Source organism: Borostomias antarcticus (genome assembly GCF_949987555.1).
Source record: "Borostomias antarcticus genome assembly, chromosome: 1".
In the NCBI taxonomy this organism is placed as follows: Eukaryota; Metazoa; Chordata; class Actinopteri; order Stomiiformes; family Stomiidae; genus Borostomias; species Borostomias antarcticus.
This window is the reverse complement of record NC_140234.1, coordinates 10178929-10196697: the sequence shown is the minus strand read 5'-3', so window position 1 is coordinate 10196697 and position 17769 is coordinate 10178929.

Genomic DNA, 17769 nt, shown 5'->3' with positions numbered 1-17769 from the left:
TTTAACTGTATTCCATATTTGCAGGGTTCACCCAAAAAGAAGACATTACAAATCATAACCTACACAAGAGTAGACACCTCAATTATCTTGTTAAAAGAAAAGTAACTGGCAAAACGTTTTCTTGTTAAACCTTTTTATTGAGCTATCGCTATATAAGATATATATTGAGATATGCCGCTACACGTGTGGGTAGGATCCCTAGCTCAGTCTTTTGTGTTCCCGACAAACAGCAACTTCATCACACCTGTCTGAACTTCCCAGCACTCCTGCCCTTTTCTTTTTCAATAATATCTCTATTCAATACAGTCCAAAATGTTCCAATGTATTGTTCACAATCATTGTGTACAATCAGTTTGTTTTAAGTCCTTCATCCATCCCCTCACCATATAGCTCCCATATTATGATGTAATATGTTTTTACGAATATGCAAACTATCTGTCCCGCATGGTGTCGTTATAAAACTTCACCATCGAGATGAATAAGCCTACTATTTTAAACCGCACCACAGATATGAGCAAACATGATTTAGGGTACCTATTAGGCCAGTAAAAGCAGATGTTTGCTTTTGCAAAAGAACCCCTCAAATATGTTGTACAGTTTAATCTGGAATAATATTCTGAAGTCAGATCTGTAATCATTCTACAAGCAATTGGTTTATTCGGGTGAACCACTGAGTGCGTTTACATGCACTCAATAAACCTTGCTTAAACGGAATATTGACAATGGCCATGTAAACATCAATAAACCGTTTGAATAAACGGAATATGGGCATATTCCGAATATAAAAAAAACGAATAAGTCCCCTGGTTTATTCCTTTTCCAAACCGAATATTGAGTCATGTATACGCTTATCGGTTTATTCCCACCAAAAGGAACATGAATTTGTGCTCTGCGCATGTTTTATTCGCAAGGAATCTTGGTTCTAGATTGCTGAACTAACGTTAGCCATTCTCAAAATGCAATACAACACAAATCTATAGTATATTTCATAGGTAGGCCTACAGTTTATTTTATTCTGACAAATCAATTCTGTTATGTCTAAACAAACTAGTTTTGTACTGACTATTCTATTTGTTGCTGCTGTTTTGATTGTATTTCTGCTTATGTTCTCTCAGGTTCTGTGATTGTATTTATGTATCTCAGTATCCAACCCTGGACTGACCCCTCCTCAGTATCCAACCCTGGACTGACCCCCCCCTCAGTATCCAACCCCGGACTGACCCCACCTCAGTATCCAACCCTGGACTGACCCCCCCTCAGTATCCAACCCTGGACTGACCCCTCCTCAGTATCCAACCCTGGACTGACCCCTCCTCAGTATCTAACCCTGGACTGACCCCACCTCAGTATCCAACCCTGGACTGACCCCTCCTCAGTGTCTCTGCATGCCTCTTCCATTGCTCCCAGGGAGAGTCATGCAGGTGTCTGGTTGGTGTTCATAGACCTTTGTTGACTTTCATTGTCTTTTATTATTGTCCTTATTAAGCTCTGCGTTGTGTTTTGATTACAATAAAAGATGGCTCCAGATCTCACACAATACCACACAGTCCAGTGTCCCTTCTTTAGGTGTATTCCAAATGAATCTCTCCAACACAGGATTTGAGCGACATCAAAAGCTGTTTATTACAGAAGGTTTAACATATAAAAGACGGTGGCATATAGTCTAATGTACAGCTGACCTGTCTGTATGCTGTCTGGACTCAAATCAAATCATCTGAGCTCGAGCACGGATCTTATGTGGTTTGACTGCCCCCACCCCCCCCTCGTCTCTTCTCCGATAAGACTGTCTTTCTGGTCTCTTCTGTGGCCTTGTTTTGTCAAGTCAACCTACGCCGCCTTGGCGCTAACCACAACAATTGCTGTTTGGCACAGAGTGTACCAGCCATGGAATGTCATCTTTATCTCATAAGTCTATGGAAGAGGGTCACCATTTCTTATAGAAAGCTCCAGCTACAGCCATACTCAGAGGTCAATCATTATAATTAGGAACAGCTAACAGGATCAGATTAAACCAATATTTCTCTGAAAATCAACCAATATTCAACACCTTCCAACACCACAGTGAAAATAATTCCTCAATGGGACTGAGGAATGGGGAGTAAGGGGGTAACGGTGTATCCACCTCTGAAGTTATGTATGGTGGTTGGTGAACCAGTCCCAGACCAGAGCAGCCCAGTGGAAACTAACATTATCCCACATGACAACAAACCTGGGATGCTCTGCTCCATCCTGTACAACTGCATTATATAGAGCACCAGATATGTCATTGTGAGTGGAATGCACTTCTAAAGCATAGAGCGCTTTACAATATCTTCTCTCATTCACTCACCAATGGTGGCCAGCTGGTGTTAGCCTGCTCTTTGGGATAAATTAGTGTCTTACTCAAGAACACGTCAACGAAGCAGAGGAGATAGCTGGAATTGAACTGGAGGCTCCCAGACGGCTACTCTACCTCCTGAGCTGCTGCCGCCCCCTCAGAACGTGATCTTGTGTGCAGTACTGGATGGACCTAGGGTGGCATGGTGATGGAGAACTCCTTGCAGATGTAGGAACCTCTTGAAAATGTTTTCAGCCCTCAAAGGCCTGAGGTGGGTTTTGCCCCCCTCCAGGACAGGCCGTGACTCCAAAGGTCAAGATCTATTTTGGTGGTGCCATTCGGGTTAGGTTAACAGTGTGGTTAACAGGTTGGGCAAGATTGTTCATTGCTTCAGAGGACACCATCATTTCCTGTCTTCCGAAAATGGCAACAAGTAGAATGGCCAATTGAAATCTGTACTGATAAAGCTGACCAATGACATTGCAGGCCGTTTGGACATACCTTGTTTAGACTGAAGGAATGTAAATCAGGGCTTATAAGCCAAACATCTATGTGATAAGGCTTTAGCTTTGTGTGAACTAAACCTTGCTGTATCACCTTGCATAAAAGGCAATAAACCTGGATTAACGTTTTTCTCGTCTGACATCCTCGTCATTTAAGGACCCTAAAAACATTACAGTAAGATAACCTTTCTTTGAATAACTATTTGATCAAGTAAATTGTGTAAAGAATGTTCCAACATCAGGCCATATCTAGGTTTTTGCAGGGTGATAATCAATCTAGTAATTATATTCCGTAAACTAAGGTATGTTTAAATGATTTTATTGTGAGCTCACAAGGTATGTCTGATCTCCAGAGCAGGGATATCAGAGTACAAATGTGTGGTCAGAAAACAATGAGTGTCTCATTTTTTTGCCAAAATGACCTCATCTTAAGACCTCCTCCTCCTTATCTCTCTGGGCTAGTGGAAAGGGCTCTCCCCCTCCCCCAACTTAACATTCTTGAAGCTCACAGACCTGCTCCCACACACCACAAAACACTATTTCTTCTTCCAGGAACACAAGGTGATATTTCCCAGGAACATTCACAACATCTCTTTTTCCTTTAACATCTGGGCCCCGACGCCTGGTTTTAGATAGATTGAATCCAGCTTCATCAATGAAAATGAACTCATGACGCTGTGCAGCTGCGCCAAATACCACCAATAGGCCGTTCACACCTCTCATATTGAAATGAATGGAATGCACAAGAACAAGAGCCCTGGATCAGGTCCAAATCCAGCCAGCTTGCTAATAACACCAGCTAACATTAACTAGCCAACTTCAGATAGAAATCTAACCAGGTAGATATGAATAGGCTATTGCAGGATCTTGACTAGTCGTAATATTAGAAGACCATGAACGCAAATGAAAGCGCAAGTGCTCATTTTACCATACTTTGGAAAATAAGTACCCTAACCCACCCTATAGAACATGTAATCTATGGGCTGCAGCTATTGAGTCTGAGAGAAATAATAATAGGCACAAATCCTTATTAAATCCATTTTAATTCATTGCTTTTATCTCTAGCAAGATTGATTATGCTCTCCTAAAGCTATAATCAAAGTTTTGATGACTGAGGCCCAATTTAGGGACCCAAATAAGATTGAGTCCACCCAAGAAAAAACAAAACGAATAATTCCTTTTATTTGACAAACCAATCATAGTCTACATACCAGTGATTATACCAATATGAGGTAATTTTAAGATCAATCAAACATTCAGTTCCGAGTCCGGGTCCAGAACCAGGGCTACAGCCAACAGCAGGAGGAGGCGGACTGGACTGGGAAGGTGTTTGCATAGTCCTTGAACTCTGCTCCCTTCTTTTCTCCTCCAGATCCAGGTACCTATAGCCGTCACAACGTGGCTAGCTAATTGTAGGCTATTCTTGACCCACGTTAACATTAGCAAAGCGGTGTACCTGCGCACATGCACAGACAGAGCAGTGCTACAAAGAAATCTATCGTATTAATTTTCTCATACACTGGGCGTTTGGTGTTGCCAAGCAATAGGCTCTTTGCTTTGCACAAGTTCCACTACTTCCTGAAATTCTACAGGCATCCTTATTTCCTGTCCTATACCATTGTGCCGCACACCTGATTAATCACTTCCATCCAATAGTACAGGACAGGAAATAAATATGCCTGTAGAATTTCAGGAAGTAGTAGAGCTTGTGCAAAGAGCCTATTGTCAGACAGTACTTCAGGAACAGTGTAAATCACACAAGTCAACTGCTGGCGTGTTGCATGTCTGTGACTGATAAATCGTCAATGACGTGTAAATGGTTGAAATTCATGTTGAAATGAAGCCCCCTCTTTTCCATTGCAACTATAGCAGAGGCCATTATTCACATAACAGTTGACCATGTTTGCTCTCTTCACTGACAGAGAGAGAGAGGGGGAAAGAGAGGGAGAAGATGAAAAGATTTCATCAAACAAAGCTCAGCTTTGGAAAGCGAACTGTTGAGGACAAGATCAAAAAGAAAGAGATGATGATGGTGGTACACTGCCTACTCTTTACTTAACATGATGGGAAAAGTACATTGACGGGATAAATTGTATGTCTGTATATGGATAAACAAATAGACAGGTATGTAGGTGTGTATAAATATACACAGTATGCATGATTATGTTCGGTTAAAAATATATAATTTGTTGACAGGAAACCAAGAGGTACAAGAGAGTGGAAGAGAGGGGACAGGAGGAGAGGACATAGAGATGAGAGGTGAGATACCTGATGTTAGCCAAAGAGACACTACATTAAGTTAGATCCTGGCAAGATTAAAAAATAATGTGGATGGATGGATGGATGGATGGATGGGTGGGTGGGTGGATGGGGGTGTGTGTGTGTGTGTTTATAGCTTATGTTTATGTTTTGTTAATTTGTGGACAGGAGATGAAAATGGACACCACAGTGGAGGAGAGGTGACAGGAGGAGACCAGCATGGACAAAAGACAGGAGGAGAGGTGACAGGAGGAGAGGTGACAGGAGGAGACCAGCATGGACATCAGAGTAGAGGAGGCCAGGCTGGGAGAGAGGTGACAGGAGGAGCTAGTCTCATGTTTCTAATAGATGGTGTGTTCTCATCAACATTCACTTAAGTTGTGTCCTCTCTGGATGACCTCCACTGCTCTCAGTTAAAGATGATATTAATCCAATATGATGCGTGCTGTTCTTTATAGATCTAGCCTCTTAATTCTGCTCTCAAAGTGCACCAGATTGAAGCACCACAACTAAATGACCTCTGTATCCAATAGTATAGGACAGGAAATAAAAATGCCTGTAGAATTTCAGGAAGTAGTAGAGCTTGTGCAAAGAGCCTATTGTCAGACAGTACTTCAGGAACAGTGTAAATCACACAAGTCAACTGCTGGCACGTTGCATGTCTGTGACTGATAAATCGTCAATGACGTGTAAATGGTTGAAATTTGTGTTGAAATGAAGCCCCCTCTTTTCCATTGCAACTATGGCAGAGGCCGTTATTCACATAACAGTTGACCGTGTTTGCTTTCTTCACTGACAGAGAGAGAGAGGGGGAAAGAGAGGGAGAAGATGAAAAGATTTCATCAAACAAAGCTCAGCTTTGGAAAGCGAACTGTTGAGGACAAGATCAAAAAGAAAGAGATGATGATGGTGGTACACTGCCTGCTCTTTACTTAACATGATGGGAAAAGCACATTGACGGGATAAATTGTATGTCTGTATATGGATAAACAAATAGACAGGTATGTAGGTGTGTTTAAATATACACAGTATGCATGATTATGTTTGGTTAAAAATATATAATTTGTTGACAGGAAACCAAGAGGTACAAGAGAGTGGAAGAGAGGGGACAGGAGGAGAGGACATAGAGATGAGAGGTGAGATACCTGATGTTAGCCAAAGAGACACTACATTAAGTTAGATCCTGGCAAGATTAAAAAATAATGTGGACGGATGGATGGATGGATGGATGGATGGATGGATGGATGGATGGATGGATGGATGGGTGGGTGGGTGGATGGATGGATGGATGGATGGATGGATGGATGGATGGATGGATGGATGGATGGATGGATGGGTGGGTGGGTGGGTGGATGGGTGGGTGTGTGTGTGTTTATAGCTTATGTTTATGTTTTGTTAATTTGTGGACAGGAGATGAAAATGGACACCACAGTGGAGGAGAGGTGACAGGAGGAGACCAACATGGACAAAAGACAGGAGGAGAGGTGACAGGAGGAGACCAGCATGGACATCAGAGTGGAGGAGGCCAGGCTGGGAGAGAGGTGACAGGAGGAGCTAGTCTCATGTTACTAATAGATGGTGTGTTCTCATCAACATTCACTTAAGTTGTGTCCTCTCTGGATGACCTCCACTGCTCTCAGTTAAAGATGATATTAATCCAATATGATGCGTGTTGTTCTTTATAGATCTAGCCTCTTCATTTTGCTCTCAAAGTGGACCAGATTGAAGCACCACAACTAAATGACCTCGGTATTACAAAAATCCTGCGTACGGCCCTGGTCCTGAATGTTTCAGAGGGCAGATGATAACCTCCTTCTAATCAAGGAGCAGGTGTTCATAACTCTGTCTGCATCACTACACTGTGGTGACATTTTGGTTGTACCGTCTGATCACAACACTAAGAATTCTAATCTAATTTTTTAACCTATCTGTCTACATGTCTGTCTGTCCATCTCTATCTTTAATTGTCTGCCCCTGTTTTATTATTGTATCTGAGGCTTCACGTTTGGTGATGGGACCTCAGTGGGTGAGAACAGACATGCTGAATAGACATAAAGATCTAGGCATGGGCAGCATCTTTCCATCCATTTAAAAATAAATATGTATTATTTTATGCCAACCTACATTCAGTCTAGCCCTAACCCTAACCTCTTAGAGTGCAGGAAGTGTCGGCCAGCTGTGTCGTGTGTGTGTGTCTCCATTCTCAGCGTCAGTACATCCAGTTTGATAGTTCACCTGGGCCAGCAGACTAAGCAGAGCCTCGACCCAAACCAGGTGTCCTGAATGGTCGCCCAGGTCCGCCTTGTACAACTGAACTGTCAGCCCAGTGTTTCAGTGTGGTCTACAAGCTATTCAATAAAACCTGGAGAAAATGATCTGTATCTTGTTTTTACACTTACAGCACACATGCTGCACAAATGATAACCTTAATTGTATGACACTTGTTTTGTCAAATGCACAAGGGTATCTCTAACTTGGCTAGACTGTGGATGTGGTGACTAGTCCAGACCAGTCAGCATGGTATAAGCTGCATACAGGTGAGCAGAAGCTGAAACGCTTGTTCCTTGGCTAGGACCAAGGCAGCTTGCCAGCAGGGTCAGGCCTGTGCCGGGAGGTCAGTACATTAGAACCCCCTTAGGCGGGCTGTATGTATCCTAGGTTCTCAAACTTATATTTGTGGTATAGAAAGGTAGAACTTGCTTGGTTGATTATGTAAGTGTGTGTGTGTGGGGTGCTGTTGATTTTCCTCCACACATCTCTCAGCCATATGTTTCCCCTATGTGGATCTGAAAACAGTGATGGGGATTAAATTAGGTTGCTAAGAGAACTGCTAGTCACCAGAAGCATTCAAGAACATAACCCGTGCTGGAATACTAGTGTATGAACAAATCAATACAAGTAGAGCACATCTACTGACAGGCTGGCTGAATGACTGGAAGACTTACTTGGGACCTCCACTGAGGACATCCCAGTCCTGGCTATGGATCAGTAGTGATGCTCCCCTGCCCCTGTAGTCCAGGCATTTTATGACATAACCTTAAACAAATTGCAACAGAAATTATTTCAACTGTTGTAGTGTCATACATATGTTCTTTATAACATATCAGTTAGTCCCCCCAAATCCCAGTGGTGGAAAGTAATGAAAAATGCAGATGGAAGGTATGTGACAAATATACCAATTTCCAATTTTCGCCTATGTAAAAGAAAAAGGTTTATGCATGTTTTCTTGTCTGATGTCCACACAACACTGTCTCCAATCAACCAGAAACTATATAGGATGCATCACAGTGCATATACAGAAATATATTTTTAATTCAATTGGCATTTGGTGAAGAGAAAAGGGGTGAATCTCACATATTGCAACAGAAAATCTGACATTAATCAAATAGCTTAAGAGTCTACAACCCTTGAGAGGACGGTCTACAACCCTGGAGAACAGTCTACAGCCCTGTAGAGAACAGTAGAACCCTGGAGAACAGTCTACAGCCCTGTAGAGAACAGTAGAACCCTGGAGAGGACAGTCTGAGACGTAGAACCGTCCATAGCAGTGGACTACCTAATCACACGCGCGAGGGGGTAACATACAGGCGAAATCGCAGACACTTACTCAAGGTACCTAAAAATGAAGACAGTACTGAAGACACAAATGCAGAGGGCGCTAGTGCAGGGTCACCGGTGTGTGACACGCCCATACGTGAGTGTGGTGAACACATAGACATAGAGAGGAGGTTGGGTAGACAGACCAAAGCGCCAAAGAGACTCATTGAGGAAATGTGATGGGGCAGTAATGAGGTGATGGGAGCTTGGTGATATGAGGTGATGGGACAGTAACAAGAGTTTGTTTTTGTTTGTCATGTTATGTTATTATTTTATTCTCTACAGTTGTAATTGTTACAGGCTCTGAAACTGTTAATTGAGGGTTAAAGCTGAAACACTGTTTGGCGTTTAAGAGAAATTGTTTATGTTTCCAGACACTGTAAACATAGTTCTTGACAGGAGAGATGTGTCATACGTGATGACGTCACGCACGTCAAGGTTGATCGAGGCAGTGATGCGGGAGCCAGCGAGAGTGATGGCCGCCTGTAATGGGAGCTGTGAATAAAAGTATAGCCGTATGCACACTGTTGTCCGGTTCCATTATTAAGTGTTAGCAGCCGAACACAACACTAGCTAGGTTTTAAGTGGATTAATTGGAAGGCTACAACATATTGACATCATGTTCATACAAATCAAAACATTCACTGATTTTGTGTTTTGTGGATGGGTGTATTGCTGTTTTGAAATAAATCATTTTCATCTGGATATGTTTCACTAATAGGATAAAGATGATCACTTAGAATAACTTTGTATTGACTGGTAATGGCTCTACACTTTCAGTATCCAAGTGGTTTCACACTATGGACGTGTGGGGGAGCATGTGGTGTACACTAAGAGAATGCTATTGACCTGAATGCTTCAGGTGGTTCACATTCATTTGGGGATTTATGGGTTTTGTGTTCATATAAGAGCAGTTAAAACAGATCAGTCAAATTTGGCCTTGAACACTATAAAACGGGGGCTCATTTTAGACCTAGAACCCGGGTAACCCAGGTGAGTTGTGGCTGTGGGTGTGTATGGGGATGTTTTCCATCTGCTGGATGAACATAATATTGTCTTACCCATTCATTTCCTATAGCGGGTCATTTTACCCATTCAATTCCTATGGCGGGTCATTTTAAACCCAGAACAGCACCCTGATCAGCTTGGTCTCACACTACAACAGATTCAGCTTCATCAAGGTGATCAATATTTCATCTGCAACATGCATTTTCAAGTTGGCCATATAGAACTGCTAAACTAAAAAAGAACTGTACATGCTGACGAAATGCATCACAGGCAGAGGTCTGTGCTCTCTGAGCGCTATTCTAGTTATTGTCATGTTTCTGTAACACTATTTAACTGGCCACCCGAAGACCTTCATCAACATGCAATGATAGCAGTCAACCACATAGTGGCGGTGTTGCACATAGCTCAGCTAGGAGACCTCAAACTGCAAGCAGAGGATGCAGATTATCAGATTATAAACACTATGAAAAGTGAAGATGTTCTTCTAAAACTCACACAGACCTAGGCCTGGTCTCCTACTTGTACACTGGGCTCCTCCAGATACACTGGTCTCTACTGGTACACTGCACTCACAGAAATATTTAAGCCTAACTTTTAAGATTTATGTAGTTTAATTGCATGAGAAATTTCCATGAATTTGCTTTAGGTAGTTTTAACATAAATGGATAAATAAACTAATAAACTAATAAACTTTACATGATGCATATTTGTCAGTGTAATAAAACCTATTTATTTGAAATGCATAATCACCAGGTTTATGTATTCAGTATAAATAAAGTCTATTTGCTTTAAATGCATAATAATCAGATTATGTTTTCAAAATACATAACGTGTATTTGTTTGAAATGCATAATAATCAGGTTATCTATTCATGTCCATGTGTGTGTGAGTGTGTATCAGTCTATGTGTGTGTGTGCATGTGTGTGTGTCTGTCTGTGTGTGTGTGTGTGTGTGTGTGTCAGTCTGTGTGTGTGTGTGTGTGCGTGATCTTTAGCACTTTGTGGTCGATATTTCCTTATCAACCAAACCAGTTAAGTTGGTAGAACGTTCTATCCTGCAAAGGGCAAAGGCGCTCTCACAAGAGATTCACGCACTTAGCCATGTTTGTGAGTATACCAGTGAAGTGCAACGGCCTGTTTCCTCACCACCGCCACATCCTGCTTCCCCTTACTCAATCTTTCACAGCGAGCCTGAGGATCAAATTGTGAAACAAAACACACACAGCCATACCAAACATACTGTAACTGATTCTTATGGCTTTGTTCTATTATTTCTATCACATCATTACTTTCAAACAAATCATTTACTTAAAACTAAACATAATAACATTTCTCTCAAATCTTAAATGTATAGTTCCAGTCTATGTGTATGTGTATATATATATGTTCTTCCTCGGTGTGTGAATGCCTGTGTGAGTGAGGTGTGTTCTTTATGGGTGTTTGAGTGTAGGTGTGTGTGTTCATGTCTGCATTTAAAAGTACTGTAAGCGTGTAGCAAAGCACAATATCATCAGCATGTTTCAACAGATCAGGTTTGTATTCAAAAGGGTACTTATTCGAAAGGATCTGCCATCATCCCTTTCAAGGCGTTAAGACACTCATCTGTCTCTCCTTGAGCATGTTCGGTGGCCTCCTCAGCGGAGAGGTCAATCACCAGTTGCCCTGGACTCTGACCCATGGTTTCTTCCCCTGTATAGCTCAGGAATGGATCTGGCGAGCCGCTCACAAGAGCCGCCGTCCAGGTTGGCTGACCTGGTTCTTCTTTGACTTCGACCAGGCCAATGGTAGGCTTACCAGCCTTTTCTGATAACTTCCTCGCCTTAGCCTCTCTGTTCCTCACCTCTAAGATACCTGCCTTTTCCCCTGGGGACATCTTAACCCAGACATTCTGAGGAATTCTGGTGTAAGGCCTCTTTGAACCGGCATTATCTCGGAGACTACTCCTGTCAGCCTTCACTGATCTTTTCTTGGAACCTTTTGCTGGTGCCACCCCCGTACCGGGCGCACCGACGGTTGATCCCCAGGCAGGCGACCCTTCGGTTTTGGCGGCCAGGTCGACAGTATTGATAGATCGCTCACTGTGAAGCTCATCCCCTGACAGTGTCCCTGCTGCTTGGCCTTTCCGGGCAGAAGCAGGAGTTTGGGATGATTCCCCCAGTCCTCATAGCTGAACAGGCTGCAGAACTTGAACTGTGGAAGAGAAAACAAGGCACACACACACAGCGGCTTGTCACACAGCCAATCAGAACACACATACCTGCTGATGCATGTTTGTGATAAGAACCCTGTTAGACGACTGGTGTCTGGTGACTAGTGAGCCAGTCTTGTCTTGTTATTGTTCTGTTTGGTGCGCCAGACCTCAGATAATTTGAGGCCCTAATATTAGCTAGACAAATATTTGTCAAAGAATCATGTTATTGACATGTCACACAGCAAAATACATGATTATATCTGATGAAGGGCCAAAAAGCCTTGTATGTACGGCACTACAATATCAAATAAATTCAACAAATTAATCAGAGACTATGAATCGTGTCAACATTAATATTCCTGCTACATTGGCGAAGCACTTAATTGTACCCTAACTTACACCTGATGTAATTTGCACACACAAACATACACAGACTGGACGTTCACACCGATTGAGGGGGGAATTCCATCAGGTGTAAGTGGGGGGCTCTGGGGAAGAAAGGTTGGGAACCCCTGCTCTAATCCATATTGTGACACTGTTCGACAGTGTATAGCAGGTCACCATGAAATGGAGAAAAGTTAAATCTGGTGTTGTGATCTGAGGTTGTTTGTGGTTGTTTCTGGCACACAATACATTTCACACTTCATCTACCATGTCATGAAAATGTCATTTTTTAAACATTAGAGATTTATTGAGCAGGAATGTGCAGTGAATATGAGGAGAGCATGGCTGGCTTCAGATAGCTCTAAGTAAAAAATTATAAATGTTGCAGCTTATTTACACTGTAGCAATCCTGGATGAACATATTAGTAGGCCTACATACTGTGATGGGAATGAGTTGTGGGACTCTGGACTGAGCATGGATTCACTGATTGACTGAATTGAACACAGGTGGGACTGATTGAGATGTAAGCAGACAACAGGCTGGTCAGATGAAGAGATGTAAACAAAATGAAGAAACGGTAACAGCTACAAATAATAATACATAAATAAGTTAAAAAATCATGTCAGAGCATAATGCCTGAGTATGTACATGTATTAGCATTTTTATTCTGCATCCCCCCTGTGCTTGAACTCTTGTTGAGTTACCTGCCATGTGAGAAGCCATAGATGGTTTCATACTGACTTAAGCAATCACAAGGGCTGCATGTAACTGTCACAGGTGCATTGAGGTTTCAGCAGTTTTCACAAAACCAAAGACCAAACAATAAAACCACGGTATACACTCGACAAGTGAAGAAGAAAAGACAGAGCTTATAAACTTACAGACTTACAAGATGGCACCGGAAACACCAGGGACTATGCACAGCTACAGTAAATGGAACAGACAAAGAACAAGATGGGAGCTACTGTACATGTAGGCTAGAAATACTGTACACATACTAACGAGGCAGATGGAAACCAATCAAACAATCAGTGGCACATGTCTTTCAATCAGAGCCAATTTAGCCAGTTGTAGTCCTAGGTCCGCTATTGGGGCGGGGTTGCCAACAACAAGTACTGTACACATGTAAACATGTTGTCCCCCACCCATTATGCATGTTCCCTTGTGGTATCAAGCCCCCTGCTTCTCATTAGGTGTTTTTATACAGAGATCCCACTTTATTGCCCTGTAGAAGACCCCTCAATTTTCCAAGTGTGTATCTCTGCAGGCCCAGAGACTTCCAGGGGGCGGGTCAACTGTCAATCAATTTCTACTTTGGCCAATCAGAGACTGACAATCGTCTTGTCAATCAAAAACTCATTTCACCTGAAATGGTTGTCAATCACCTTTTAATTTGGCGAATCGCCTTTCTCTTAGGAGAAGGGGCATGGTGGAAATGACGCTAGCTAGTTAGCTAGCTGTCTACATTGACTTAGTTTGCTAGCTTGCTAGTTACGTAGGCCTAATGCAATTTGTTATGGAGTTAGATTGACTGGATTACATGACTGTGTGTGAGAGAGAGATTATATTTTTAATGCAAATCATGTAGTTTGAAAATCGTAATCCATCAACCTCCCTGATAAAAGCCTTACCAAGACTCCCCTTGTATTCTCTTAGTAGGCCTATGATCAATGTAATGGCTTGTGGGTAGAGGCTAGCAATGGTCTACACTAGCCCAGGGGCAGGGGAGCATCACTAGCCTACTGATCCATAGCCAGGACTGGGATGCCCTCAGTGGAGGTCCCAAGTCAGTCTTCCAGTCATTCAGCCAGCCTGTCAGTAGATGTGCTCTACTTGTATTGATTTGTTCATACACTAGTATTCCAGCACAGGTTATGTTCTTGAATGCTTCTGGTGACTAGCAGTTCTCTTAGCAACCTAATTTAATCCATATCACTGTTTTCAGATCCACATAGGGGAAACATATGGCTGAGAGAGGAGTGTGGAGGAAAATCAACAGTACCACACACACACACACACACACACTTGCATAACCAACCAAGCAAGTTCTACCTTTCTATACCACAAATATAAGTTTAAGAACCTAGGATACATACAGCCCGCCTAAGGGGGTTCTAATGTACTGACCTCCCGGCACAGGCCTGACCCTGCTGGCAAGCTGCCTTGGTCCTAGCCAAGGAACAAGCGTTTCAGCTTCTGCTCACCTGTATGCAGCTTATACCATGCTGACTGGCCTGGACTAGTCACCACATCCACAGTCTAGCCAAGTTAGAGATACCCTTGTGCATTTGACAAAACAAGTGTCATACAATTAAGGCCATCATTTGTGCAGCATGTGTGCTGTAAGTGTAAAGACAAGATACAGATCATTTTCTCCAGGTTTTATTGAATAGCTTGTAGACCACACTGAAACACTGGGCTGACAGTTCAGTTGTACAAGGCGGACCTGGGAGACCATTCAGGACACCTTGTTTGGGTCGAGGCTCTGCTTAGTCTGCTGGCCCAGGTGAACTATCAAACTGGATGTACTGACGCTGAGAATGGAGACACACACACATGACACAGCTGGCCGACACTTCCTGCACTCTAAGAGGTTAGGGTTAGGGCTAGACTGAATGTAGGTTGGAATAAAATAATACATATTTATTTTTAAATGGATGGAAAGATGCTGCCCATGCCTAGATCTTTAGGTCTATTCAGCATGTCTGTTCTCACCCACTGAGGTCCCATCACCAAACGTGAAGCCTCGGATACAATAATAAAACAGGGGCAGACAATGAAAGATAGAGAGAGACAGACAGACAGACAGACAGATATGTAGACAGATAGGTTAAAAATTAGAACAGTTAGTGTTGTGATCAGACGGTACAACCAAAATGTCACCTCAATGTAGTGATACAGACAGAATTATGAACACCTGCTCCTTGCTTAGAAGGAGCCTTATTGTATATAAGAAATCCTTATTTCCTGTCCTGTACTATTGGATGGAAGTGATTAATCAGGTGTGCGGCACACCTGATTAATCACTTCCATCCAATGGTATAGGACAGGAAATAAGGATGCCTGTAGAATTTCAGGAAGTAGTGGAACTTGTGCAAAGCAAAGAGCCTATTGCTTGGCAACACCAAACGCCCAGTGTATGAGAAAATACATATTTCTTTGTAGCACTGCTCTGTTTGTGCATGTGCGCAGGTACACCGCTTTGCTAATGTTAACGTGGGTCAAGAATAGCCTACAATTAGCTAGCCACGTTGTGACGGCTATAGGTACCTGGATCTGGAGGAGAAAAGAAGGGAGCAGAGTTCAAGGACTATGCAAATACCTTCCCAGTCCAGTCCGCCTCCCCCTGCTGTTGGCTGTAGCCCTGGTTCTGGACCCGGACTCGGAACTGGATGTTTGATTGATCTTAAAATGACCTCATATTGGTATAATCACTGGTATGAAGACTATGATTGGTTTGTCAAATAAAGGGAATTATTCGTTTTGTTTTTTCTTGGGTGGACTCAATCTTATTTGGGTCCCTAAATTGGGCCTCAGTCATCAAAACTTTGATTATAGCTTTAGGAGAGCATAATCAATCTTGCTAGAGATAAAAGCAATGAATTACAATGGATTTAATAAGGATTTGTGCCTATTATTATTTCTCTCAGACTCAATAGCTGCAGCCCATAGATTACATGTTCTATAGGCTGCGTTAGGGTACTTATTTTCCAAAGTATGGTAAAATGAGCACTTGCGCTTTCATTTGCGTTTATGGTCTTCTAACGTTACGAGTAGTCAAGATCCTGCAATAGCCTATTCATATCTACCTGGTTAGATTTCTATCTGAAGTTGGCTAGTTAATCTTAGCTGGTGGTGTTATTAGCAAGCTGGCTGGATTTGGACCTGTTCCAGGGCTTGTGCATTCCATTCATTTCAATATGAGAGGTGTGAACGGCCTATTGGTGGTATTTGGCGCAGCTGCACAGCGTCATGACCTCATTTTCATTGATGAAGCTGGATTCAATCTATCTAAAACCAGGCGTCGGGGCCCAGATGTTACAGGACAAAGAGCTGTTGTGAATGTCCCTGGGCAGCGTGGGGGAAACATCACCTTGTGTTCCTGGAAGAAGATTCAGTGTTTTGTGGTGTGTGGAAGCAGGTCTGTGAGCTTCAAGAATGTTAAGTTGGGGGAGGGGGGAGCCCTTTCCACTAGCCCAGAGAGATAAGGAGGAGGAGGTCTTAAAATGAGGTCATTTTGGCTGATTGGCTGAAGTATGAGACTTATTGTTTTCTGACCACACATTTGTACTCTGATATCCCTTCTCTGGAGATCAGACATACCTTGTGAGCTCACAATAAAATAATTTAAACATGCCTTAGTTTACGGAATATAATTACTAGATTGATTATCACCCTGCAAAAACCTAGATATGGCCTTTGAGGGCTGAAAACATTTTCAAGAGGTTCCTACATCTGCAAGGAGTTCTCCATCACCATGCCACCCTAGGTCCATCCAGTACTGCACACATGATCACGTTCTGAGGGGGCGGCAGCAGCTCAGGAGGTAGAGTAGCCGTCTGGGAGCCTCCAGTTCAATTCCAGCTATCTCCTCTGCTTCGTTGACGTGTTCTTGAGTAAGACACTAATTTATCCCAAAGAGCAGGCTAACACCAGCTGGCCACCATTGGTGAGTGAATGAGAGAAGATATTGTAAAGCGCTCTATGCTTTAGAAGTGCACTCCACTCACAATGACATATCTGGTGCTCTATATAATGCAGTTGTACAGGATGGAGCAGAGCAGCCCAGGTTTGTTGTCATGTGGGATAATGTTAGTTTCCACCGGGCTGCTCTGGTCTGGGACTGGTTCACCAACCACCATACATAACTTCACAGGTGGATACACCGTTACCCCCTTACTCCCCATTCCTCAGTCCCATTGAGGAATTATTTTCACTTTGGTGTTGGAAGGTATTGAATATTGGTTGATTTTCAGAGAAATATTGGTTTAATCTGATCCTGTTAGCTGTTCCTAATTATAATGATTGACCTCTGAGTATGGCTGTAGCTGGAGCTTTCTGTAAGAAATGGTGTCCCTCTTCTATAGACTTATGAGATAAAGATGACATTCCATGGCTGGTACACTCTGTGCCAAACAGCAATTGTTGTGGTTAGCGCCAAGGCGGCGTAGGTTGACTTGACAAAACAAGGCCACAGAAGAGACCAGAAAGACAGTCTTATCGGAGAAGAGACGAGGGGGGGGTGGGGGCACTCAAACCACATAAGAACCGTGCTCGAGCTCAGATGATTTGATTTGAGTCCAGACAGCATACAGACAGGTCAGCTGTACATTAGACTATATGCCATCGTCTTTTGTATGTTAAACCTTCTGTAATAAACAGCTTTTGATGTCGCTCAAATCCTGTGTTGGAGATTCATTTGGAATACACCTAAAGAAGGGACACTGGACTGTGTGGTATTGTGTGAGATCTGGGGCCGTCTTTTATTGTAATCAAAACAACGCAGAGCT